Source organism: Crocodylus siamensis, chromosome 3 (assembly GCF_052110815.1).
Source record: "Crocodylus siamensis isolate JL-2025a chromosome 3, ASM5211081v1, whole genome shotgun sequence".
NCBI classification, from domain to species: Eukaryota; Metazoa; Chordata; order Crocodylia; family Crocodylidae; genus Crocodylus; species Crocodylus siamensis.
In genome coordinates this window covers 165,536,523-165,563,918 of record NC_143397.1, presented here as the reverse complement: position 1 = coordinate 165,563,918, position 27,396 = coordinate 165,536,523, and the positions used below count along the sequence as shown (strand labels likewise).

The following is a 27,396-nucleotide window of genomic DNA, read 5'->3' as shown; positions in this document are numbered from 1 at the left end:
ATGTTTATGTGGTCTAAACCAACTCACCCACCCATAAATATTATAGCATCAGAGTCACTGATTTAAAATGGGGTAGGAATGATATAACAGTGCCAGTCACTGTTCGGAGCACACTGTGATTTTAGCTATAATTTCTCAAGTGTACCAAGAAGAATACTGTGTAGATATTTTGAGCAAACTTCTGGAAATAAGAAATTACCTTCTTCAATTCTTTTTTTTCCTTTTCATTGTAGACAAGGACAGATCTAGAGTGCAGTGGTACAGAAGCACCACCACTTTGATTCCTCCTCTACTCAAACCATAAAACTGACCACCGAGAAGGGGTGGCAGAATTTCTATTCAGGCAGCACTAAGGGGCCCCCCACACATGCATGTAAAGGTATGATGGGATCCACAGAATCATGCATGGTGGGAGGTGTGATTGTGGGATCCTGCATTAGCTCTCATCATGCCTTATTGCTGGCTCAGGGGGAACCTGATCCTGAGCAAGAGGAGGAAGGGGAAGAGGCACCAGATCCTGCTCTGGGAAAGGTAAGTGAACCAGAGCTGTCTGTGTGGCTGGCTGACTGTTTATTTGGTGGGCTGTGTGTTTGGGTGTGTGCTCTGAGCAGCTGGGGATACTGCTACCTGATCAATTGCTGGGTGATTGCTGCCAGTATCTAGCAAAAGCCCTAACAAAGGGGTACAGCCAGTCCAGGCCAAGCAGGGTATAAAAAGAGACTCTGAGGCTAGGGAAAGACACTCAAAAAGCCCAAGCCTGAATTGATTCAATCTTTCCAAATTAGTCTAACCTACATAGACTGAACTTATTTTCAAATGGATAGACATTCACTTTTGATTCAGGAAATGTAGGCACATGCCTTCAGTGGCTCAGGCTAGAAGCTGGGTGCTACAGCGAGCCCTCCCTTCCCTTCTACAGTCCTGAGCTAAGCGGGGGGGGGGTATGGCCAGGCCCCAGGAGGATGCTATGATTAGGGAGAGGTTTAAACAACAACCTGGCCTACACAGTCTGCAGCCAGGATGTGCCTGGAGGGAGAGGGGGAAGTAGCCATTGCCAGGCTTTTCCCCACTCACAGCTCAAGGGGTGGGGAGTATTGCTAGACCCCAGCCCCCACTAGCACTCTTAGGCAAAGCGGGAGGAGGGAGGAGCTGCCTGTGTGGACTGCATGCATCTGTATCATGCTAGATATTTTAGATAGTATTTTGTATTTGCCTAAATCTCAGACTGACAGCACTGATACATTCCATTCATTGCAAATCAGGTAATTTCTCACACCTCTCTCTGTCCCCTGTTAAACACTGACAGATTGCAGGACAGGGAACCTGCACTCTAAGCAGGCTCAGTAATTGATGTGTAGAAGCAATTACCAGCATTAATCCTTGCACAGTGAAACTTCATTTGATAAAAGGGTTTCAGGGTGTGAGATGCCTTTGTCTTTGAAGCAAGCCAGCAGGCAGCTTATCAGAACACAAAGCTTTTCAGCCCATCAAGAAAACAAAAGCCTCTCTCTCATTAGTCCAGGCTCTTCTTAGGTAGGGTACAGGCATTTAGCAAGGATTTGTAAGCCACTGGCTTCTTGCTCAGGGAATAAAAAAACCTTAAGCTGTTCTGTCTGCTTTTGTTCCAGTGAAATGGGAGACATACACATGTAGATGCCTCTCAACATTCACTAGCATGGGGGTGGCTGTGCCACTGGGGTCCATGCCATGACAGAGGGGATGGATGGGGGGAATCCCTGCTTGAGCAGCAAGGTGGGGTAGGGCAGGGGGAAGCCTGTCAGATGCTTCTGTGCCCCTGCCAGGTAGACCCTGGCTGCAGTCCCCCACCCCCTTCTCAGCCAGCCGGAACTCTTGCTAGGGAGGAGAGAAGCAGAGCCAGCCCTGCTCTCTGGAGCAGACAGTCCAGCCAAGCCTAAGGCTGAAAAGCATGCTGGGATACTGGGGGACTCTGATTTAACATAAACCAAGAAAGGGTCCGGGACAGAAGTTGTATAAACTGATTTCAGCCAAATCTGTTAAGTCTGATATGACATTCAACCAGGTTTATCTTAAACCAGTTTTGGTCATTTTGAAACTGGTTTATGTGTACTGAGCTTATGTTCTGTTACAGGTTTAAACCAGTTTATGCTTACTTAAACCGGTTTATGTGTAACTTCTGTCCCTAGCCTGAGTTACCAGGAAGCAAGCGGACAGGGAGGGCAAACAGGGTGGTGTGTAAGCAGTTCACAGGTCAGTTAGCCACCCCACCTCTATGAAGCTTTTAAAGATAACTTCTTTCTTTAATTAAGAGTAGCTAACCTATATACATTTAGTGTAAGTAGCTAAAACTTAGTTTAGCTTTAGACACCATGCAAACAATTAGACAAATACTTAAGCCCCTTGTTTAACTAGAGCCACAAGGGAGAATTCTCTAGGGAGTTTGCCTGGAAACTATCTTGCCTTCCTTCATTGTAAGCTTGGTGAAAGGAAGAATGTTAGCAGGGAACAGGGAACCTTTCAGGACCAAGAAGCAGTGAACAGGCCGGTTTTCAGGGGAGTTTGCTAGGGAAGCTCTGTTTGGGAAGAGTGGCAGAGAGTGAGAGGGACAGCAGATTAAGGGACCCAGTGAAATGCCAGAGCCACTTCTAGCTCTTCCTCTGCTTTCACCTGTCATGTGGCACCTGTCATGTGTCCAGGTGGGACTGCTTACAGTTGGGGCTACCACCCAGGTCCTGGTTTGGCTGTGTGGAGACAATGGCTTGCAGGTTCCTTCCAGTGGCAGCCAGGTGTGGGAGCACCTGCAATGTTAACAGTGCCTCCTGGTAGTGTCCCTCAAGAAGCAGGCAAGAGAGCTACAGGAGGAGGTAACAAGGCTCCAAAGCATCTTCCACCATGAGGACTTCATTGATTCAATGCTGGAGGAGACCTCTAGGTCTATGGAGGAAGGACTGCTAGAGAAGGAAGAGGACACTGACTCCCAGGAAAGTAGAAGCTGGAAGCTTGTGACCTCTGGCAGGAAACATAAATCTTCATCTCCACATGCAGCAGTTTGCCTAGAGAACAGATACGGAGCCCTAGTAACAGACGAGAAGAAGCATATTCCATTGGTGAAAGAGGCCAGGCCGCACATGCCCAAGGCTGGAAGGATTGAGGCTACTGCCACCAAAGGGAACCAATGGATGGTATTGGTTGGAGACTCCTTTCTGCAGGGAATGGAGGCATCTATCTGCTAGCTTGACCTGTTTTATCAGGAGATCTGCTGCTTGAGCCCAGATCCAAGATGTCACAGAAGAATTACCAAGACTCATCCATCCCTCTGGCTACTACCCCATGCTACTCATCCATGTGGGCACCAGTGATACTTGCCAGGGGTGACCCTGAGCAGATCAAAAATGACTACAAGGCTCTGGGTGCATGGGTGAAGGGAACAGGGACTGAGGTGATGTCCTCCTTGATCCTTGTGGTCAAGGGGAAGACCGCAGGCAGGACTGGATTCATCCTGCAGATCAATGCATGGCTGTGCAGGTGGTGTCACCAGCAAGGCGTTTGCGTCTTTGACCATGGGATATTGTTCCAAGAAGAAGGATTGCTAGGAAGAGACAGGATCTGCCTGACAGAGAGAGGGAAGAACAACTTCACAGACATGCTCTCTTTAAACTAAGTTTCCCAGGGGACAGAGACCAAAATCCTGTGGTAAATGGAGAAACAGGTGACCTGGAGGAATCACAAGCAGGAGAGGGCAACAGAATTGGTCTTTTCATTATCTTTCTTCCTTTCACTCAGAAAACTGATGGGCAGGATCCTCTGGCAAGCCAGTCTGAGAGGGAAAGTAGCCCAGGAGTGCTGGTTGTACTTTAAAGAAACCTTACTGAAGCCACAGAAATGAACCATCCTGATGCGCAGGAAGACTAGCAAGTATGGCAGGAGACACACTGGGCTTAGCATGGAACTCTTCAATGACCTAAAACACAAAAAGGAAACTTATGACAAGTGGAAACTTGGGTTCATTGCCCGGTGTGCGTCGCGCCAAATAAACACACTGGGGGGAGAAGTAGACAGAGTTTATTTGAGCTCAAGTAAAAGGCACAGGGAGACTGTATAGTCTCAAATCCTGCGCACTTAGCCCTGCAACAGTGTATTTTTATACCCTGGTCAATTTTCTGCAGTGGTTTTCCAGCAGCTGGCCCCCTTCTTCCTCCCCTTTCCCTCCTCCCTTCTCTCTCCGAGCGGTGCCCTTGCATTCCACAGATAACAGTTTTAGCTCGCCTGTTTTCCAGAAGGACAGGAGATTACAGGCACCAGAGAAAGGGTTACAAAGGTTGGGCAAGGGGGGGGTCCTGGCTCACCTGAGCCCAGAGCAGAGGGGTTTCATCGACACTCGTGGTCTTCCATCCCTCTGAGTTACCTAGGGTTATGCCCAGTGACACCAACACAACTAAGGAAGAGTATAAGCGTATTTCTTGGGCATGCAGAGATGAAATCAGGAAGGCCAAAGTGCAGTTGGAGTTGCAGCTGGCAAGGGATGTAAAGGGTAACAAGAAGGATTTCTACAAGTATGTCAGCAACAAGAGGAAGGTCAGGGAAAGCATGGTCTGTTACTGAATAGAGGAGGCAACCTAGTGACAGATGGTGTGAAAAGGCTGAGGTACTCAATGCCTTTTTTACTGCAGTCTTCACAGGCAAGCTCAGCTCCCAGTCTTCTGCACCTGACAGAACAGTTTGGGGAGAAGGTGAGCAGCCCTTAGTGGTGAAAGAACTGGTATGGAACTATTTAGAAAAGCTGGACATGTACAAGCCCATGGGACTGGATACAGCACATCCAAGGGTGCTGTGGGAGTTGGCCAATGTATTTGCAAAGCCACTGGCCATTATCTTTGAAAACTCATAGCAGTTGGGAGAGGTCCTGGACGACTGGAAAATGGGAAATACAGTGTCTATCCTTAAGAAAGGGAAGAAGGAGGACCCAAAGAACTACAGACCAGTCAGCCTCACCTAAGTCCCTGGAAAAAATCATGGAGAAGATCCTCAAGGAATCCATTTCTAACCACTTGGAGGAGAAAAGGATGATTAGGAACAGTCAGCATGAATTCACCAAGGGCAAGTCACGCCTGACCAATCTGATTGCTTTCTACGGTGAGATGACTGGCTCTTTGAATGTCGGGAGACAAGTGGACATAATATACCCTGACTTTAGCAAGGCTTTTCATATGGTCTCCCACATTCTTGCAAGCAAGCTAAGGGACTACAGGTTAAATGAATGGACTATAAGGTGGATAGAAACTGGCTGAATGATCAGGCTCAAAGAGTAGTAAGTAGGGGTGCACCGTTAGAGATTTTGGGGGATAATACCAATAGCCGATTTTAAGGAGGCATATCGGCTGATACTAATCTGATTTCTGATACAGCTGTGTGCAGCTGGTGAATCTATTGTGGTAAAATGGGAGTGGGGGAAGAAAGGGGTGTGGAGGAGCAGATCAATGTCCCCCATGGTCAGGGAGGGAGTGGGGGTAGGGCTGGGGTAGACGCTGCCCAGTTGGGGCAAAGCAGGTGCAGGACAAAGCCATGGCTTGTCTGGGGGACTTGGGGGTGGGTGGAGGGCAGCTCCCACCACTGCTTCTGCTGCTCATCTGGGAAGGCATGGGGGTGCCCCCAGATCTGCATGGGAGAAGCCAGGGTGGGCTGCAGCTACCAGCTGGGGCCAGGGGGCATTGGGAAGGGGGTCTATGGCAGGGCTGCAGCCACCCCAAATTTCACTGTTGACCCCCAAAGCCCCCTCCCAGCACCATTGCCATCTGCCATGAGCACAGCACAGTACAGCATGACCCCTGGCCCCAGCCTGGAGCTGCAGGCCACCTGGTCTGCCCCACACAGATCTGAGGGCATACATCCCCTTCCCTGTGCTCTCAGAGACGATCAGTGGGAACAGCTGCAGGAGCCACTGGACAAGCAGATGAGCCACCGGACAAGCCGCACACAGTGGTGTGGACCACCCCCCATGCCCTCCGGACTAGCCACAGCTCCATCTCACCCCTGCCCCGCCCTAGATGGGCAGTGCCTACCCCATCCTGCACCCACCTCACCCCAGCTGGCAGTGCCTACTCCAACTCCCTCCCTCACCATGGGGAGTGTTGCACCCTTTCCCTCCCTACTCCCCTTTTACCACAACAGACTTACCAGCAACCCACAGCTCTCCAAGCTGCTGGGCTGGGTTCCTTGCTGCCTACATGCTGTGCTGTGGCTGTGCGCATGCAAGGGCATTTATTGGCCAAATTATTGGCCGCTTCAGGCTGATTTCCGATATAGTCAATTTTCTTTATATTGGTGCCAATCTGATATTGTACCAATGTATCGGTGCACCTCCAGTAGTAACTGATGGCTTGATATCTAGCTGGCAGCAAGTATCAAGTAGAAGGCCTCAGGGGTCAGTCCTATGACTGGCTTTGTTAAATATCTTCATCAACAACCTTGAAGATGGGATGGAGTGCACCCTCATCAAGTTTGCAGATGAGCAAGCTGGGGGAAGTAGCAGATACACTGGAGAATAGGGCTAGGATTCAGAGACCTAGACAAATTAGAGAATTGGACCAAAAGAAATCTCATGGAGTTCAGTAAGGACAAGTGCAAAGTCCTGCACTTAGAATGGAACAATCCTAGGCACCTGTACAGGCTAAGGAGAAGCTCTGCAGAAAAGGACCTAGGGGTTACAGTGGACAATAAGCTGAAGATGAACCAACAGTGTGCCCTGGTTGTGAAGAAGGCTAACGGCATACTGGACTGCATTAATAGGAGCATTTCCAACAGATTTGAATTACTGTGTCCACTTTTTGGGGCTCCCACTACAGAAAGGATGTGGACAAATTGGAGAGGATCCAGTGGAGAAAACAAAAATGATTCAGGGGCTGAGGCACATGACTTATAAGGAGAGAGAGAGAGGCCTTATTTAGTTTAGAGAAGAGAAGACAGAGGGGATTTAATAGCAGCCTTGAACTACCTGAAGCATGGTTCCAAAAAGGATAGAGCTAGACTGTTCTCAGGGGTAGCAGATCATAGAACAAGAAGCAATGGTCTCAAGTTACAGGAAGGGAATTTTAGGTTAGATATTAAGAACTTTCTCACTAGGAGGGTAGTAAAGCACTGGAACAGATTACTCGGAGAGGTGGTGGAATCTCCATCCTTGGTTGTTTTTAGGACCAGGCTAGACAAACCCTCGGCTGGGATGATATAGTTGAGGTTGGTCCTACTTTGAGCAGAGGGTTGGACTAGATGACCTCCTGAGAGCTCTTCCAACCCTAATTTTCTATGATTCTCTGATATATCAGTCCTCCTAGTTTTCTAACATGTTTTTCACAGGTAGTAAAGATATCTTCAACGATCTGAAAGTTACTGAGGAAGTCTGTTTAACTGCCTTTTTTCCTCTGGTAAATATTCCTCTATAGTCTAGTTCAGCATAAACTTTTTCTGCTTGCATTTCAGGCCATTGTTCTTTTGTCATCATTGAAAAAAAATTTATCAGAAGATGCAAACATAACTTTAAATATTTTTTTGTTTAAAAGGGGTGTTTATCTTGAGGACTCTTACCATATCCCCATCTTTTGTTATGAAAAACATTTTTCTTTCTGTGGCTGTAAATAAATATAGCAATTTAGGAAGACCTGGGAGACTATACTCTTTTCGTTTCATAAACTAGAAAAGGAGAAAAGAGAAATAGTCCTACCAAAAGAGGGAGTCAGGTTTAAGGGCTAGGGAGAGACATTCAAAAAGCCTGAGCCTAAATAGATTCAACCTTTGCAGGTTAGTCTAACCTGGCTAGACTGAACTGGTTGGGAACTGGTAAGATATTCTCTCTGGACTGAGGAAATTAAGTCATATGCCTGCAGTGGCTCAGACTGGAAGCCAAGGGGCCCTAGAGCAGCCCTCCCTTCTCTTGCACAGAGTTGAGCTAAAGAGGGCATGGCCAGGCCCCAACAGGACTTTCTCACTCGGGAGGTCTGCCTGCATCATCCCTGGCTTTTCCCCACTAGTTACTCAAGGGTGGGAGAGCTGTCAGCCCCTAGACTCTTGCTAGCATTCTGAGGCTAAGAGGTGGGGTTCAGTACATGCATCTGAAAAGCTCCGTATCATCAACAATCTCCTTCCCTGCTTGTCAGACTGTCTGCAGCAAGCTGACAGGGGAGCAAGGTAGCCCAGAGCTGATAAGAGTCTTTATCATATGATTAGCAAAACAATAGCCTCTCTCCTGTTACTTCAAACTCTTCTTGAACAGCTTACAGGGATGACCTGTTGATTAGCTCCAAATGCCCTGTACTGTGTGTCTGCCTGTCCCAATGAAATTGGAGATGCACACACACGCACACACCTCTCAGCATTAGCTAACACACCACATGCCTAGGGTCCATGGGGCTGGGGTCTGTCCTGTAGGAAATGGGAGGGATGGAGAGAGGTGGGGATTTCCTGCTTGACAGTGAGGTGGGGATAGGGCAGGGGGTAGCCAGCAGATCCTGCTGTGTCCACAGTCTCTGTCGGAGCCTTACACAGACCTAGCTAGCTATGGTCCGTGCTGTGGGAGAGGGGAGGAAGGGATCCTTGCTTAAGCAGCAAGTGGTGAGAGGGGAGGGGGAAGAGGGGCATGGGGAAGCCAGCAGATCCTGTTGTCAGAATTTCCTCTAAGCTGTGTGGCATGCACGGCCGTGCACTGGCAGTGCAGCATGAGCACACCTGCATGGCCACACACAACACACAGCTTTGAGGGAATGCTGGCTGCTGTGTTTGCAAGTCTGCGCCAGAGTAGCTCTGCTTAGGGAGCAGAGGGGAGGAACCAGCTCTGCTGTAGAGCAGAGAGTCCAGCCCAGTCCAGAGAGCATACTGGGATGCTGGGGGTATCTGGTTTATCTTAAATCACCAAGGGGTCTGGGACAGACATTGCATAAACCAGTTTCAGCCAGATCACTTAAGTTTGATACTACATTCAACCAGGTTTATCTCAGACAGATTTCAGACATTTTCAAACTGGTTTATATGCACTGAACATCTGTTCTGTTACAGGTTTAAACCAGTTTATGTGTAATGTCTGTCCCTAGCCTATGAGGTTGGAGGCCTTGATACAGCTAAACAAAAGCCTGAACAAGAATGCTTATTCTAAGCACCTATCCCCTAAACTTTTGAAAAGTTTACATACAGAGCCAAATGTTACATAGCTAAGGAGCATCTCCAAATATACCTAGAGAGATGCAGAGAATGGCAGTATTTGGATGCAACCTAGTGATAGATAAGCATACCTTGGTAGGTAAGTTAACAAAAATTCTTTCCTTGTAGGTGTCGAAATCCACGTAGTAAACAAACTGATACAAAGGAGGGGAGTAATGAAAAGCAACTTAATTCACTGAGAAAGTTAAGCATGTGTCATGTAGTTCCACAATTTGGGGCATTTTTTTTAAATGTGTGTTCGGATCCAAAACCAAAGGGAGTCTTGGCACTGACTTCAGTAAACTCTGGATTATGCTGTTATACAGAAATTAAATTAGCTAGCACCTCAGCTGGACGAAAAGGGAGGGAGAATGGATTAGGGTTTATGTGCCTCCTTGAAGAAGTGTGCTTTAACGAGGGACTTTAAAGAGAGGAATCATAACATAAGTAAGATTACCTCACTGTTTATGCTGGAAACTGTTCTAATGATGCAGTTGGATTTAGGAAACCCCACAGAGTAGAATTAATATTCTTCAGAGAGAGCTGGTGTAACAGGGTGGTCTATTTAAGACACTTTTTTATTTTCTTTTTTACCCAAGGCCAGAGGAAGAATGGTTCTCAGGGAACTGCACAGAAGGATTGAGAATATTTACCAATCTTCTCACTTTACACACCTTGTTTAAAGCTCAGTAAGTATCAGCTTACTGTCCTTTCCCTTCTCCAAGGTCCTGGGAAGATTTCCTTTTTGTAAGTGCATGTGCATACCATTGTATATACAGAGAACTAACACGGGATGGATGGAATAGAATAGATACCTAAGGGTATGGACAGGTATACATGAAGCACTTAAAATCTCACCTTACTTTGAGGCATTTCTAATTTGGAGCACATCAATACTGTACCAATATGCAGGCTCTATCCAGCTTAAAATGCTTCAGTGGGTGCATCTACATGTATGCTTTACTATGGAGTTGATTAATTAGCTCTGCAGTAAAGCATCACTGTCTACACATGCACTAGTATTAGGGTGCGGAAAGTTAGTTAACTCCACCATAACATAGTACTGTAAGGGACAGTGCTATCTTACAATGAAGTAATTATCACAATGCAATGTACATGTAGACGGTGACAAGAACTGGCTGGGGCACAAGGGTCCTAAAGTGTGGGGAGTGCCTGTCATATGGCTCCTCACTTTAGCACTTTCATGCCCTAGCCAGCCCCTTCACCACCCAAGCTCCAGCTCAAACTGTTCCAGGATTTTTTTCATCACATTCATTTCACGTACAGATGCACTCAATGTGTCCCAAAGCCAATGCTCAGCTGCAGCTCAAAACCAGAACAATAGAGGAGAGAGTCATTTTAATTTAGTCTGATATTTCTTCTACAGCTCCATAAAGAAGTTCTTCCCTTATTAGACCAGGTAAGAATAAGAGGGAGCCTAAATTTGTCAGCCACTTCCTTCCAATAGGCTGCCAGTAGGCCTCACCAAGGTATAGCTAAAATGTTTCAATATCTATTCAGATGATGTAGAAAAATGGTAGGAAAAGCATCCTGAAACAGATGTTTGTCTTTCATTTTAAGCGGAAGTTCTGAAAGGGCTGATTGGTTCTCACTGAGCAATCAAGCCTAAGGAAACAGCAGTGAAGAACATGGCTACTCTCTGAACTTCAGGGAAGCTGCTGGTCATGACTGTTTTCATCTCATTAATGTATTATTTTTTGGGGATTTTATCTTCAATTGCACAACTCATAGTTTTGCAAGCACAGCTTAGTCCCCTTGTCAGTGAAAGCTGGTAAATAGACTTTTAAGATCTACAGATTAGGGCCAGTAAATATAATTATATTCTAATAGCGCATAAAGCCAAAACATTTATTCATAAGCTAATCTCTCAACTACCAACATTTTCTGTGTATATACCTTATTCTGAACTAGGGTTGGCAAGCCAACCAACTGACCGGTCAAACATTGTCAATTGACTGGTCAATTCACTGCATATTTTCAATTGGTCATAGATTATAGCAATTTTATTAAAAAAAAGGAAACCTACATTTTTTGTAGTTTTCTTTAAAAAAATATGATTGTTTTTGATACATTTTTAAATAGAAATGTATGCTTCTTCTGTGTATTTTTTGGACCTATTGGCAATTTTTTACAATTTTTTTTACCAATATTTGACCAGTCAGCTGACCAAACTTTATTCGACCACGTAAAGCATCCACACCCAAGGACAGGATGGTGATCCAGGCCAACCTAGACACACTCAGAAAATGGGTGGGCGAAAACCTGATGGCATTCAACACTGAAAAATGCAAGGTACTCCACCTTGGGAAAAAAAACCCACAGCACGCTTATAGGTTCAGCAGCGCTATGCTTACTAGCACCACAGCAAAAAGGGACTTGGGGGTCATGATTGACCACAAGATGAATATCAGCCACCAATGTGATATCGCAGCTGGTAAAATGAGCTAAACTAGCTTGCAACCATAGATGCTTCTCAAGCAAATCCCAGGATATCATCCTCCTGCTGTACTCACCCTTAGGGAGGCAGCAGCTGGAGTACTGCATGCAATTCTGGGCTCCACAATTTAAAAAGGATATGGAAGAGCTTGAGAGAGTCCAGAAGAGAGCCACGAGCATGATTAGGTCAAAAGAACAGACTTTATGATGAGAGGCTGAGAGCCATGGGACGCTTCAGCCTGGAAAAGTGCAGGTTCAGGGTGGACCTGGTGGCTGCCTATAAGTATATAAGAGGTGTACATCAGGATCTGGGGGAATGCCTGTTCACCAGAGCACCCCAAGGGACGACAAGGTCAAACGGCCACAGACTCCTCCAAGACCAATTTCAGGCTGGACATAAGGAAGAACCCGAGCCCCCAAGGCCTGGAACAGACCGCCACCAGAAGTGGTGCAAGCACCTACTCTGGACTCCTTTAAGAGATATTTGGACATGTATCTTGCTGGGATCCTTTGACACCAGCTGACTTCCTGCCCCTGGGGCAGGGGGCTGGACTCAATGATCTTCCAAGGTTCCTTCTAGCCCTAATGTCAATGAAATACCCAACACTATCCTAAACGGAGGAATTAGGAGGTGAGAAGTACTGCACAGTTGTTTGAGGGTCAGTGGTAAAGAATGGTTTTGTTTTAGAAAGGACACTAACTGCTAAATATGCAGCTGTATCATTGCAACTCTCAATGTGTCTGCAAAGTGCAAGCAGATATATTTAGTCCAAAAATGTTTTAAAAATATAGTTCCTTTAATTGTATTCTACAGTTGACATTTTAAACTGCATTAAGAGACATCTACAAAAGTTTTGAATCATTATGCTAGCAGACTTTCGATTTGATGGCCCACTGAGAAAAAACTTGAAAGCATTCAATAACATCTCAATATTTAAGTGCATAATGGTAATGTAGGAGAAATGAATGTTTATTTTATCAATTCAATATCAAGCATGACCATGAACCATGCAAATCAAATCGTAAATCAAGAACTGCAAGCAAGACTTGTCAATGCAACAAAAGCACAATGCAAGCTCCATAGTGTACTCATTCTAAATATGAAAAGACATTAAACATTCTCTTATCCAATGCAACAAACTAAAATGAAGGGTACTATGTAAATTTTGTTATTGGTTACAAGGCTCTTCGGATCTTTATTAATCAATATATAATATCTGTAATGGATTCACTGCTCAAAAAAAGTTCAGAAATGAAATTCTTTGAGCCTAAATTGTCCCAACATGATTATTATTTATCATGTTATAACTTAACACTAGGAAATATGCAAAGTAAAGAAATAAGTGTGCTGCTGAATGCAGCTTTACTAAAAAATCCAGAACATCCAATATCCAACCAAGAACTAGAAAGTCCAAAATAATGCCTAACTAGGGATAAACTCTCATTATATCAGCCAGTCAGCAGTAGAATATTAGGAAGCTAAAAATCTACTAATGTAGGCACAGTAATTTATACTCTGTACATTCCTTATGAAGTCTCGGAGGTTCTAAATCAACATGGAGCTTGGCCCTGGGGCTCCAATGTATTTTTATATCCTTCACTTTTTTTGTCTAATAATCATATCAGTCATTTAATTATTTACTACCATTAGTATTTGTATTACAGTAAGGTCTACTTGGTGCAGACAATATCATGGAGCTTTGCTTGCTAGGTATTGCTTTTTCCCAAAAAGAAATTATAATCTAAATAGACAGAGGGTAAGAGGGGAAACTAAGGATCAGAAAAATGAAATGTCCAAGGACAATGACAGGATGAAGATTAAAACTCAATTTTCCTCTTTGATTCCAAAGGACCATTACCTAGTCCACATATTAAATGCTAACTGGGCGTATCAAATGCTAACTGGGTGGGTCCTGCCCTTAATTGCTGCTTTTTGTGACATAGCCAGACTTCTGAAGACTAAGATGGTGGCATGTTACAAAAGTAACCACGTTAACATTTTTTTCCAAGGACTTGAGCAGGATGGAAAAGGATCATACTTAGGTGCCAAGGTCCACGTAGGCACCTAATAAGTGGAATAGGATCTGACCCAAAGTGCTTTAGCAGGTTAACTATTAGTTCCATTTTATAGATGAATTAGCACAGAGAATAAGTGACTTGCTGAAGGTCACACAGTAAATCAATGCCAAAGCCAAGAATAGTACCCAAGTCTGCTGATGCCTGCCAAAGTACATCAGCCCCACTGGCCCCAAAAATGCTTCTATCTGAGTGATGTCAGGTCAAATTTTAAATAAAGAACCATCCCTACTGCTATACATAAGACCTGAGTGATTCACTTAGTGAAATACCTTTCTGAGATAGGTACGTCACAGGCTGGAACTTAAAGAAACACCTTAAAGTAATTAGACCAACACCATCAAACTGGGATTAGATCTCAGAATTTCCTGGTTTTTTAATCTATCCCAGATAATACTATATACCCAATAAAGTTTTTCATTTCCAAGGCCTTGCTTACTTATTTTTGCTACTATATTCAATGTAAATTTAATTCAGCACAGTCACACAAGTAAACCTCCCTGTGTGAGCACTCTTATTATACTACAAGCATCTTTTTTAGGTTTATATCGTTTAAATTTTTCCAAGGCAATATTGAAAAAAGCCCCTTTTATGCCAGAATGCGAGTATCTATTTGGCAGGGAGAGAGTGGGATTTACCACTATAATGGTGCAACTGGTAAAACTTTCCCATATGAAAAAGCTCTAGGAAAGGTTGAAGCAGAGTGGGGCAGTAGCAGAGCTCCTCTATAATAATTTTTAATGTTATATGTTCCCAATATTAATCTGATTTTTGTAAGGAATGTTTACCATATGAATATGTTGATTTAGTTTAAGAGTAGGCTGTTGGGAAAAAAACACATGGAATAAATGTTTGGATAACACAAACCTAAAGAAGTACTCAAAGGTTTCTTACAAGACTATGCCTGAGCTATTGACTGCATATGCCCTTCCTTTTGGATTTTCACATAAACTTGTTTTACCAGTCCTGAGACCAGGTCAGAAGGACTATAATCAGTTAAAAGGAACTTTTCCTTCCATAGATCAGGGCAGCTGTCAAGTGGGACTCAACTAATGTAAGAGCAAGGTTTTCCACCTGTGGCAGAATGCCACCTCTATCGGTCCACAAAAACTCTGCTCTGTGACAATTTGGTTAACATGGGCCCTGCAGAGGGCAGATATCCCATCTTTTTAGGTAACCTGAGTTGGATACATTCTTGAGGGAGGGGGGAAACCTGCTCCCTCTGCCTACGTGACTGGCATCACATACCTCTGTGAGGGGCTTACACTCTCTTTAGTTAAGCAATGCCAACCTGATTGGGAGGAGGCTAGAGACTCTGCCAGTTTGCCCAGCAACCAGTGATCCATTTCAGATTGGTTGGCTGGCAGCCTCCATTGGACTAGGTAAATGAGGTTATAAGGGCTATATAAGTTAAGGACTGCCCAGGAGGAGGAGTACCGATGATGAAAACTCAGAGACAGACGAGCTGGACCATCTGAAACTTGCTCTCGCTCTTGAAACTCATGATCAACGAACTGCCTGCCTCCAGAGGGAATCTCCACCTGCCTCTGGATGATACTCATGAGTAAGCTACCTGAGATCTAACTAGATATATAGCTTGCAGTAACTCAGATGCGTGATCAAAGGCTACCCCAGCCACCCTGTTTGCTCTATGGGATTTCTCTGATACTACTCAACTCTGTACCCTATTCCAAACCTGCTACTTGTAAGCAATAAAGTTCTCCTCTGTACCTAGCATGGGAGACTTGTTGGGAGTGGGTCTAGATTATGCCTGGGGTCCCTTGGTTCGGCTAACTGAGGGAGACCACTGTTTGTGCTTCAGACTGGGGGAAGCACCCCAAGTTCTTGAAGTGGGTTGAGTACCCTCAAGAACCACTAGACCTGTGTTTCCTAGGGGCACAGTGCCAGGATCAGACCAGACCCTGGGTGGTGGTGGCACTACCACCAGGCTAGCAGGTGTGCTTCAGGAAGGAGGTCAGCCAGATGTGAGGCACCCCCAGGGAGGCACTCAGCACCTGGAAGGTGGTCGGGTGTAGTGAGGTGGGTGGCTCACCACAGGAGCACCCCCTACTGCCTGCCACACCACCCATTAAACAGCAAAGTTTTCTCAGGGTAGAAGGGCCTAAATAGACATGCACGTAAAACTTATTGGTTTAAAAACTTTTAGCCTCATGTTTTGCTTTGGTCCTACTGTTAAAATTAAACAATTCTTTGCTTTCAGAAGGCTATCTGCTGTCAAAAGCTCCGAAGAGTTAGAACCACAGGTACTGTCCCAGGTCAGAACTGCCAAGTTGATACAGAGGGTTTTGCTGACCACGGACCAGCCAAGTTTGGCAAGAAATTTCACCTGAAAAATTGAGAAAATACTGTACAAAACTCTAATCCCTGATGTGAGAGCAGTCAGAGAAACCAGAGGAGGGTCAGAGGTGCAGCCAGCCCTATAAACTGTGACAGAAAAGTTTAAGACATTGTGGCTCTCCAAGCAGCAACACCTTGATATTCATCTCTGTAAGACTGCTTTTCATAAGAGTTTATAAGCAAATACAAATAAGAACATTAAATAAGTTCATAAGTTAAACCATAATAAAGACCAGCCAAAGCATTATAAGTTTTCCTGCAACTATTGGATCTATATAGAAGCCTGCTGGGATTTTCCTTTAATTCAATATTCTGCTTCTTGATTTACTGCCCAATCTCCACAAAAAAATTATGACGCTATAAAGTAGGACTTTAGCCATCTTGGAAGGAAAACAGATGCAGACAGAATAATTAACTATTAAAATGAATTTAAAATAAAGATTATTTCCATCTAATATCATTCTTACTTTGAATAGTCCGGTGTTGTCTGGAGTAGAGTTGTCTGCGTCAAATAAGAACCACCCAGCTCTGGCGGCAGCATGCCAGGCTGATATGTGGGTCTGGTACGACACATAAAACAGTACTGTGCCACTTATTGGGCCCAGAGGGCCAGACGAGCTTGACAACCCTGGTTTACATTAAATGCCCATTACTTACTTCCCTTTTATCTGGAAGGATCTGCAGACTATGTTAGAGTACAGGATTAAGCCAGAGAAGCCGTATCCGTTAGAAGTTTTATAAGCATTTGAGAGACTGTTTGTGCATTCATCTAATACAATGGTTCTCACCCTCCATAGCTTCCTTGAATTTGGCAGCATCCCAGTTGAGAACCACAGTTGTACTGCCTCAGCTTATCCAGCAACTCTTTAGTTTACCAGACTCTTAACATTTTCCTTTTCCCAAAACAGCACAAGACAGAGGGAGTGCAATTGTTGGTCCCTGCCCACAGCCATGTTAAAAAAACCAAAAAAACCACACATTTCCACCTCTGACAGGTTTGATTTTCCTGTCACTTGCACAAGAAATTCTCTATTAGTTGTGCTGGGATTTCTCCTGATTTACACCACATTCACTGAGATAGGAACAAAGCCTAGGCAGCAAAATAAAATAAAATGCTTTTCCACTTTTTTTCTCTTTTTGAGAGATTCCCATTGATATAATGGGATTTGCTGCAAGTGGAATAAAAGTAAAATATGGAATTAAGTGAATTCAAATTCACCTGATTTGACCTAGCTTATGTAATATGCTTTTCATTTCTTGGATTACAGAAAATAAGAGGTTTTGAACTCTTAAAAAAAAGAAACTGTGTCCAAGCAGGAACAAGGCTTGCCGTAATAAACACTGTTGTTTTTTTTATATAAGCATAAAATGACCTCATGCTCTGTCAGCATATCAGTGAATTCTACCATCCTTAGGGCAGTGGCTCCCCAGTGGGGTGCTGCACCAATGTTGCTGTGGCCAGATGGAACGGTGCCAGGTGCCTCCTGCAAAGCAGCTGTAGCAAGAGTTCCTGCTCTCACTGCAGCCCTTCCCTGTCTGACCCCACATGTTCTACCCAGAAACAGAGGTACCAGGAACAGTCCCACCTGCTCATGTGCCTCTGTTTCTGGGAGACAATGTTTGGATCAGACTGGGAAGGGCTGCAGCAAGAGCAGGCACTCCTGCCATAGCTTAGTTTCAGTCTGGCTCTGCAGGGGGTTCGTGCAGCAAGTTCCACCTAGCCCCAGCAGCAATGGTGGTGCCTTGTATATCAAAGAAATACAAACTTGTTTGGGAGTAAAGAATAAAGTGGAACCTAGACCTGTTGAAAACCTCTGAGTTAAGACAGACAAGTAAAATAGGAACAGCAAAGTCATTTGTGGGTGGCAATAACTAAACGAGGAGGAAGAGGTGGACAAACCTTTTTTTTAAGCAAATAATGCATCCAAATCACAATGCCTGCTAGTTAGACAGACTTTAGCTGCCATGATATCTATTGGAAAGGTAACAAAGTAGTGCACATAAAATTCAGCAAGTTCTTATACCACGCTGGAGACAACCTTTTTGTACAAAGGATAGAGAAACCAATTGGGGGAAGCCCTTCTTGGTTTCCTTACTATTAATAGGGAGGAACTGGTTGCATCTGAGATTTGGAGGTAACTTGGGTGATAATGAATACAATAATAGAATTCATGATCTTAAAGAAAGCAAAATAAAAAAGGAAGTTCATAAAAAAAGAATTTGAGAAATTCAGGTAGACAGGATCCCATGGAAGACTAGACTAAGGGAAAAAGTCATCCAGGAGAGTTGGTGGAGCCTTGAAGAGACATTATTAAGAGCACACAAGCATGTTATTCTGATGCAAAGAACAGATAGGAAGCATAGCTTAGTTAAATCATGATCTCTTCAGTGACTTGAAACTTAAAAAGGAAGTTTACAAAAGTGGAAAGCTGACTGTTTTATCAAGGAGGAGAATAAGAGAGGGCATGAAGAGAGCATGAAGAGAGGGCAAAAATCAGAAAGACCAAGGCACAAATTAAGATACAGTTAGCAAGAGACATGAAAGATAAGACAAAAGTGTCCAATAAATATATTAAAAGACAAGGAACCATTTAGATCCTATAATGAGTAGGAAAGAAAAGTGAATAATGGATGATGCCAAAGTGATTAATGCCTTTTTACTTCAATCTTCATAAGACAGACTGCCTATTACAACATTTTCATAATTAAGGCAAAGAAATGTGATGTAGATTAAATTACTGTAAGGTGAATGATTGGAAAACCATGTTCAGAGTTGTCATCAATGGTCCAGTGGCAAATTGGGAGGAAATATCAAATGGAGTTCCCAGGGGCCCACTTGTGGTCACTGAGTATCTTCATTAAAGATTTGGAAAATGGAATTGAATGCACAGGTGTTAAACTTACAGATAACATAAATGTGTATGTAGTATGAGGCACAGCAGGGAACTGGATCAGGACTCAAAATGATATTATTAATGGGAAAATAGTCAGAAATAGGATGAAATTCAGTAACAACAAGTATAAAGTACTACTATTATGAAGGAACAATCAAATGCACCAATACAAACTGCCTATGCTGCAGTCCTGCAGAGAAAAAGCTGGGGGATGTAACAGACCACAAGCTGAGTAAGAGTAAGCTGTGTAATATTGTTGAAAAAGGAAAGTTGTATATGAATTAAATCTGTTATATATCTTAAATAATTTTTCTATTTTGGTCAGTACTGGTGAGGATTACCTGGAGCATTGTATTCAGTTTGGAGCTACGTTTCAAGAAGGATATGGAAAAAATGGAGAGCAACAAGAAAAGAGATCTTGAAAATATGACACCAGAAAAAAGGTTGGAAAAATCATGATTGGAAGAGAAGGGGTTCTCTTAAAAACCCCTAAGGTAGGGGAGAGCGCCACCTCCCATGGGAGCCCATTCCAAGTTTTGGCCACCCTTACCATGAAGAAGTTTTTCCTGATGTCTAACCTAAATCTGCTCTCTGTCAGTTTGTAACCATTGCTCCTTGTTACCCCAGTATTACTCCTACCAAAAATTCCCTGGGCTCTTTAAAGGATATAGGTTGTAGCTGTGTTGGTCTAAGGACAATGACCTTTAATATTCCAGCCCTTTTTTGTGTTATCCAAATAAATGTTATCTTCAGAGAGCTGTGAAGAGAACACTTCAACAAAAAAGGTTACATAAATCCATTTACACTTTACGCTTACTCATCAGATGGGAAAAATCTAACAATCCCATTGGGCTTATTGAAACTGCAGACCATCAGTTTGAGAGAGACAGGGAAGGCTAAGAGTTTAATAGAAAACAGTAGAGGGAAGGCTTTTGAAAGATTCTGCCTTGAAGCACATTTGCAAAAAGGAAACCCTCAACGCTTACATCAACCACTGAATATTTAAAAAAAAATCTTTTAAATGTCATATTTGTAATCTATTATTCAAGGCTGATATGCATAATCCATCATAAGAGCCATACATTTCTTACACTGCAGCCCCAGTACACATATGAACATTTCTAAATGATGGCTAGCAAGACAGGACAATGGGAGAATCCTTGGACAGCAAGGGTGATAGGTCTGAGGCCTCTACTTTGCAGAACTTTAAAAGGTGTATGGGAGTTATTTTCCTGTCATTTACTGCCTCTAAAAGCAAGGCCAGCAAAGAACACTCTACTGATGTCTTGCTATGCCTGTGAGAGGACACACAGCTAAAATAATAAGCCTGCCTGTAGATGAGGTAGTGCATGAATGCTTAAGGTTTTTATGGAAGATGCTTAATTGCTCTGAGGATCTCACAATGCTCTCAATTATCTGCTTTAAGAAAAGCAAAACTCTTAAATAATATCAATACTAAAGAGCACAGTTCCTTTAAAACATTATTCAAAGGACTTTGAATTAAAGGCCTCCTTGTGTTGCTTACTGTACAACAACAGGATTTTTACAGTTAACTGTTTATACCTTTATACATGTCCACAACCCAGCTATGACTGATAACACAGGTAAGCTTGGAATAATACTCCATTATTTTCATGTTACAGGATTCTAGGTTGTAGCCGTGTTGATCTAAGGAATAAGAATAGGCAGACAAGGTTCTTTGGGTAAGTCTGATATTTTTTATTATTTAGAGATGGTCTAATAAAAGATATCAGATTTACCCAAAGAACCTTGTCTGCCTATTTTTTTCACGTACATTTACCCATTCCTGACATTCTTTGGCTTGGCTGGTCATACTCCAAATTGCTGGGGTCAAGAAAAACAAAGAGCTATATCACAAGGAATGTTAAGCTTTAACAAATTATTGAATAAGGTAGGAGTTTGATGGATAATGTGCAACCATGCAAGAAAAGAGTATACCAGAATTCATACACACAAAGGACAAAAATTACATCACAGGGTCAGTTTCAATATCCTAACTTGATTTTGCAGCCTTCTCATTAGTTGAGTGTTGTTTTTTGGATGCATTATACTATACGCGTAGGTATGTACAAATATTACAGTCCATAATAGTGGCATTAATCTTGCAAAGATTTATACATGTACACAGCACTCCCAGGTTCTGATATTTACTCCTGATATTTACTCCCCAGAAACCCAAGCGTGTTTAGATCTGGAGTGAGCCTTGCAGGGATTGAAAAAGTTCCATCCTTCCCATCAAGTCCAGACCTTCTTGGTGAAAACCATACCAACTAGCTCAGAGGCATAACAGCATAGCTCCATGCCACCTGTGGTGCATAGCTATTTTTGTCCCCACATCCCTACCCCCATGTGACACCCAGGGATGCTGCCCCAGTCACCCTCCTCCCTGCGCTGCCTCAGTTATGCCACCGCACAAGCTACCTAACCCATAAACTTAGCTGACCATCAGCACAGATACAGAAGGCAAGCAAACTTCCCTTCCCCCTTCCTTTACCATCTTTACACTGTTCTCACAAAAAGGACTGGAGAGGGGAGAACAGAAGGAAACCAGCAGCTCAGGGCAGCCTTACTCTGCCTTCTCTTCTTCCTTCCCTGAATGTGCCCCTGACTCTTTGAGCAACTCTGCTCTTCCACCCGCTTACAAATCCCACCCCCAGAAGAGGGAAGAGGCAAAGGATCCCTGGAGCTGTTTCTACCACCCTCAACTATAAGGGAGGGGATTGCACTGCCCCCTACCCCTCTTCCTACACAAACACACCCATCCCTGAGCTAGGTCCAAGAGCTGCAGGAGGAGAAAAGTTGAGTCTTCAGGGGCAAAACAAATGCAAACCCTTGGAGACCAGACTAATTTAGGGAATGGGTAGGGTTAAAGAGTATATGGGATGAGAGTTCCTGCCATGGGGACTGAAATCATGTTTAAAAGAACTGTCACACATGCACGTACATGCATGGGATACTTCCCACTTCCAAAAGACCAGAAAACACAATAAACGCGAAAGAAAGAAGGAAGGAAGGAAGAAAAAGAGAACAATTTGGGCGCAAATCTCAATTATTTCAGTGTCTGATTCATGACATTTTAATCTTTGGGTTGGCAGTACTGCATACTTAATTTTGCATGCTGAGTAGACTCAGTGCGGAACTGGTCCCAGTGTGCTAATTTAAGCAGATGCATAAATAGTTGTAAGATCAGGGTTAAGTTGCAGCAAGGGAAGTTTAGGTTAGATACTAGGAAAAACTTTTTCACTAGGAGGGTGGTAAAGCACTGGAACAGGTTACTCAGAGAGGTGGGGGAATCTCCATCCTTGGAGGTTTTTGAGGCCCTGCTAGACAAAGCTTTGGCTGAGATAACATGGGGATAGTTCTGCTTGGAGCAGGGGGCTGGACTAAATGACTTCCTGAGATCTCTTCCAACCCTAATTTTCTATGATTCTATGGAAGGACTACTGAAGTCCCTGGGTATGCACAACTTTGCAGGAGGCAGACAACTGGAAAATGTGCCTATCATAGGTCCTAGACTCCAGTAAGGCTGTGAAAGAAATTCAGAATTGGGGCTATATTGCTTCAAATATAGCATACTTTCGATAACTGAGCCTTCTAAATATTGGGCGTGTGCTTGCATACATGCACACATGTACATCTATGTGGCATTATTAAATGTTTGGGTTTTTTAAATATGCTTTATTTATTCCCCCAAATTTATATATATATATATATATATATATCCTTCTATAAGAGAATTTAGGATACTGGACATGCATGGGAATGTCTGCTGGTTAACTGCAATATATTAGTAAATATGCTGCTTCTTTGGAACATATTTATTGAACACCAAGGAAATAAGTGGTGTTTAACCAGGTGTTAAAAAAGATGTGAAATATGGAGCTCCAGTCTTCATGCAGAAGTCACCAAATAAAGATTAAAAGAGGCTATAAAAGTTAAATGTAGCACATATTATTTTTGTTCTTGCACTTTATTCAGTAGAGTACTTTGTAGCCCTTCAGTCATTGCAGACTCTTTCTTTTTTTAATGGCCTCTTCTCTTAAATCAGGGGACACACTTTGTAAGAATGATAAATAACACTTTTACAGTTACCATCTCATTTACCCACTATCTACTGATGGTGTGGAATTTTCCAACAAAAAATGTAAAATCTGTTCTTTACCTTTTTATTATTTAAATGAACCCTACCTTTTACCTTCGACTTCAAGATGGAAACTATCACCAAACCTGTCTTTAGCAGCATCCTCCAGTGGTTGGCACCTCCACTCTCCAGTGCTCAGCACCCACTCTCCCCATCCTGCTCTCTGGTACTCAACAGCACCTCTACCTAGGGCACCAAAATTGGTAGTTTTATATATGTTAATGAAACCAAAAATCTACTTGGCACAGTACCACTGTTATTACGGAAACAGCCAAAAAGTGCTAGGTGCTGTAGGGACATATAGGATGACATGGTCCCAACCTCAAACAGCTTGCAATCTCTGGAAGCAAGCAGACCAACAAGACAAAGCTCAGGAAAAAGGGCAAGGGCTCTTACATCTTCCTACACATCTATCCATCTAAGACATTTTGGCCCTTTTGATATTATTAGCACTAATACTGATAATAAATATCCTTGCTTCAAGAATTTGCCAGTGCATTTCTGTGGCAGTCAGACTGAAGAGGTCTGTCCTTTTCAGACTGTAATTCAGCTTGTACAGATTAATTACTCTGTGAGGGAAAAAAAAACCCCATTCAATTCTAATGTGTCTCTGTTCTCTTTACAATCACTCAATTCCCAAGCAAGCATGCACACAAGCTGCCCCATGGCAGAGCTTGTACCAATGCTAAAAGGCTAAAGAGGGATCGGAATTCAATCTACTTATCTAAATGAGAGGTCAATGCGACATTGGACCACAGAGTAGTGAGTTCTAAGAAGTAGTTCTAAAATATTTATCACAAACCCTGTACGGCAAGTAATTATGTTTATCCTACAACACAAGAAATGTAAAAACAAGCTGTATTTTCTCAGATACATTCAATTCCCTTTTTCTCACAGCAAAGCACATATGAATGTAATATGCATCCTTTCCTAAAATCTTAAATAATCCTATTAACTCTTTACTAACCCATTCTGGGGTGCCAGGAGTAGTAAGGGGCAGGATTGACAATGTATAACTAGAATGAGGAGAGCAGGGCACCAGCTGCTACTGAGGAGGCGTTGGCAGCATCCTCCAATGCTCAGCACCTCCATTCTCAGTGCTCACCGCCCATCCTGCCCACACTGCTCTCCAGTGCTCAACAGCACCTCTACCTAAGACACCAAAATTGCTAGTTTCACATATCTTAATGAAACACTGTTAAAATTTTGAAGCAATTAACTAATCTATGATTTTTTAAAAAGAGAATAGTTTTCAAATACTCAAATCAGACATTAAAGAGAAGGCAGAGGATGAAATCACAGAGTGACAGACCAACATCTAGCTTTCTTGGATAGGGATATGCTGTAAGTACATTTGTCAGTTCCATAACCCAAGAGATGAGATGCATCAAGGAGACAGTGTGGAAATACTAACGCAGAAGAAAGACTGGATTCTGACTACATCACATAATTGAAACATGCACCTAACATCTAGCAATCTTTCAGCACCTGTTTTTGGTTGGAAAAACTCCCCTTAGCAATAAGGTGGTCTTGATGAAAAAGAGAAGTTTATACCAATTTGACTAACTTTTCTGGATCTTTATGTTCCAAATTTTCCACCACAATGTAAAACACCCAAGGTGATTATACTAGGAGTGTCAAAGTCATCTGGCCCCACAGTCCAGACCCGAACCAATCATACATGCTGCTTGCAGCAGGCATACCAGCTCCAGCCTCACATGTGCTATATGTGGTGTGCATCAGCCCCAGCGCATGGCACACAGAGCCAGTCCGGAATAGGAGCCACATGCATCACACATCCCAGACCAGCCCCACACACTGCATGTAGTATCCACTGGTTCCAGCCCAGAGCAGCACATGGTGCACAGGGCTGGTTTGGGTGCTTGCTGTGGGCAGTGCCTGTGCCAGACAGGCCCTGTGCACTGGATCCAGCACGTATGGCTCATCTGTGGGCCCAGTCTGGATTATCACCAGATCAAGCATGCAGGACCAGTCCAGCCTGGACAGTGCCTATGCAGCACATGTCCCAGCCCAACCCTCTACTGTGTGCAAACCACACAAGATAAGCTCTTCACACTGTGTCGCCACTGTGTGGCACTTGGGCCAGTGCATGCTGCATGTAGCAGGCAGCACTGTGAGCTAGATGATATGGCTCCATTGGCAGGATCCAACTCGTGGGCCACATCTTTCACATCCCTGCACTATACTACTGTATTTGAGGAACTGTTTGTTGATCTAAACACAAAGCAAAGAATCAGGAAGTCTAGAAATCCAAGCTCCAACACTGATTCCACGTACAGCATATAGCAAAGGATTTAAATAAACACACTCATCTCAGTCTCTTCCAACTATCATACTTGCCTACTGCGCAGTGATCTTGCAAGGTTTGGCTAGCTGATGTTTGTATAGTGCTTTGAAGGTTAAAGAGTCCTAAATATTAATCAAGGCATCCAGGAATATGATGAATCTACCCAAAAATCATTTCCCTTATACCATGATGCAGATAATATACTGTACAACATCCTTGATGAAAAGGAAATTGAAGCTGTTGCTTCAAACATTAATATCGTAGATTATTAAACCTCTAATCTGTTTTCCTATTTCAAGGGCTCACCTTCCAGTCTTTTAGATAGTTTTTGTAGAGAACTGGGAGATATTCCAAAACAGATTGTTCATTTCCATTCTAAATTGGAGAAAGAAATCTCTATACATTCACTGACCAGCAGACACACCCCTTTCCAGGTTCTTTGCCCATAACTTCAGATTATTCAGGAAATAGAAGGAGATTGTGTATCCATTATTTGGTCATGCTTCCTATGTTGCCTTCTATTACAACGCATTCTTGACTTCCGCTAGAAAAGCTGTAGTCTCAACATTAAACACTGCTGAGCAAAAATAATTCACTATCCAATTATCAGACTGGTCCTGCTATTTTGAGGAGGCATTCTGCACCATATTTGGTATTTATTTTTCATTAGTTTCCTTTTCTTGGGTATGGAACTTCCATGTACCATTTTTTAGCACCACATGTATCCTTGTCACCTTTGGCTTCCATTGTTCCAATCACGTAAGGGGCATTTTACAATCTGTTTCTATCTCCAACTTCTGTTACTTCTCCATTTCTGATGGAAAATCTGTCAATGGTTGAATGTGTGTAAGAGATTCTCAACAAAAAAAAGGCATAACAGTACCCATAGGTGCCCAAAAGGGGTGCTTTCCACAGGAGTTGGTTCAGCTGGACTAAAACAGAACCTTTTTGAAAATTTTATGACAAAATCTTCAGTTAACCTATATCTAGTCTGCATCTCTGGTTGATGATTGAAATGTGTTTCAACATGGTAATGGAAGTGGAACCTAGAAATGGATCACTTAGAAATACTCCATAAGTTATCATTATCCAAATGTTCTGAGATAGAACCACTTTCCCAGTATCACTTTTTCTAGTTCTTTCTGGGGACCCGTGCTGCATCCTACATTTAAAAGTGGTAAGACAAATAGATTGTACTGACATTAGAGGATAATCATTTAGGTAACTTAAGATGTTAAGTGGTGTTGCAACAGTATATTAATGAATGTGACATTTAACTAACATATAAGTTCAGTAAGTTTCTCTCCTCAGTGCCTGTTCACACAAGTGAAGACTCAACTTTCTCAGTGAAGTCAATAATAAAGTTCTCCCAATCATTGCTTTCCTCTCTGCTAACCTTAACTTAATCGGCTTGTGCCTCCTGTAATGAATGGGCTATGTGGAGATGGATAACTCTTGCAAGAGCCTGTCCTCCTCCTCACCTGAAATTCAAAATACTGAAGTTCCAGAACTATTAAAAATAAAATATAGTCACAACCGTAATGTTAAAAAAAAGGAAGGAGGGTCTTCCTTTTAAGCTCCTTTGAAAGAAGAATTCAATTCAAGATATGCTTTTGCTGATGCTTCCAAATGCTGATTATATTGAATATGAAAGTATTTAGATCCCGATTTTGAAATAAAAAGTGCACACAATCCTTGCACAAATTCATGCAAGTATATACTTAATTTATATTTATTTAGCCATATTCACACAGTAATTCCTAATTTTGCACGGTCTTTTATAATTGCTTACATGTATTAACCATGACATTTTCAAAATGACACTCTATCTTTCCTCTAAAGATGATTTAAGTCAATACTTTCAAACAACTCTGGCAGAGCTATCCCATCACTCTTTTCTAAGCCATAAAACCACTGACACTGACTGAGGAGAAAATAAAGTTTACATCTATCAGTAGACATCTTGTTCTTGGAGGTAG

At 42.9% G+C, this 27,396-nt stretch overlaps 1 long non-coding RNA gene across 1 annotated transcript; it reads left to right on the top strand.

Moving 5' to 3' along the window:
- Nucleotides 1-210: 210 nt before the first annotated feature.
- On the top strand, nt 211-19,657 carry LOC149869078 (uncharacterized). The gene is made up of 3 exons (XR_016441072.1): nt 211-531; nt 9,762-9,851; nt 19,273-19,657. It is a non-coding gene; the product is annotated as an uncharacterized LOC149869078 (long non-coding RNA).
- Nucleotides 19,658-27,396: the final 7,739 nt, after the last annotated feature.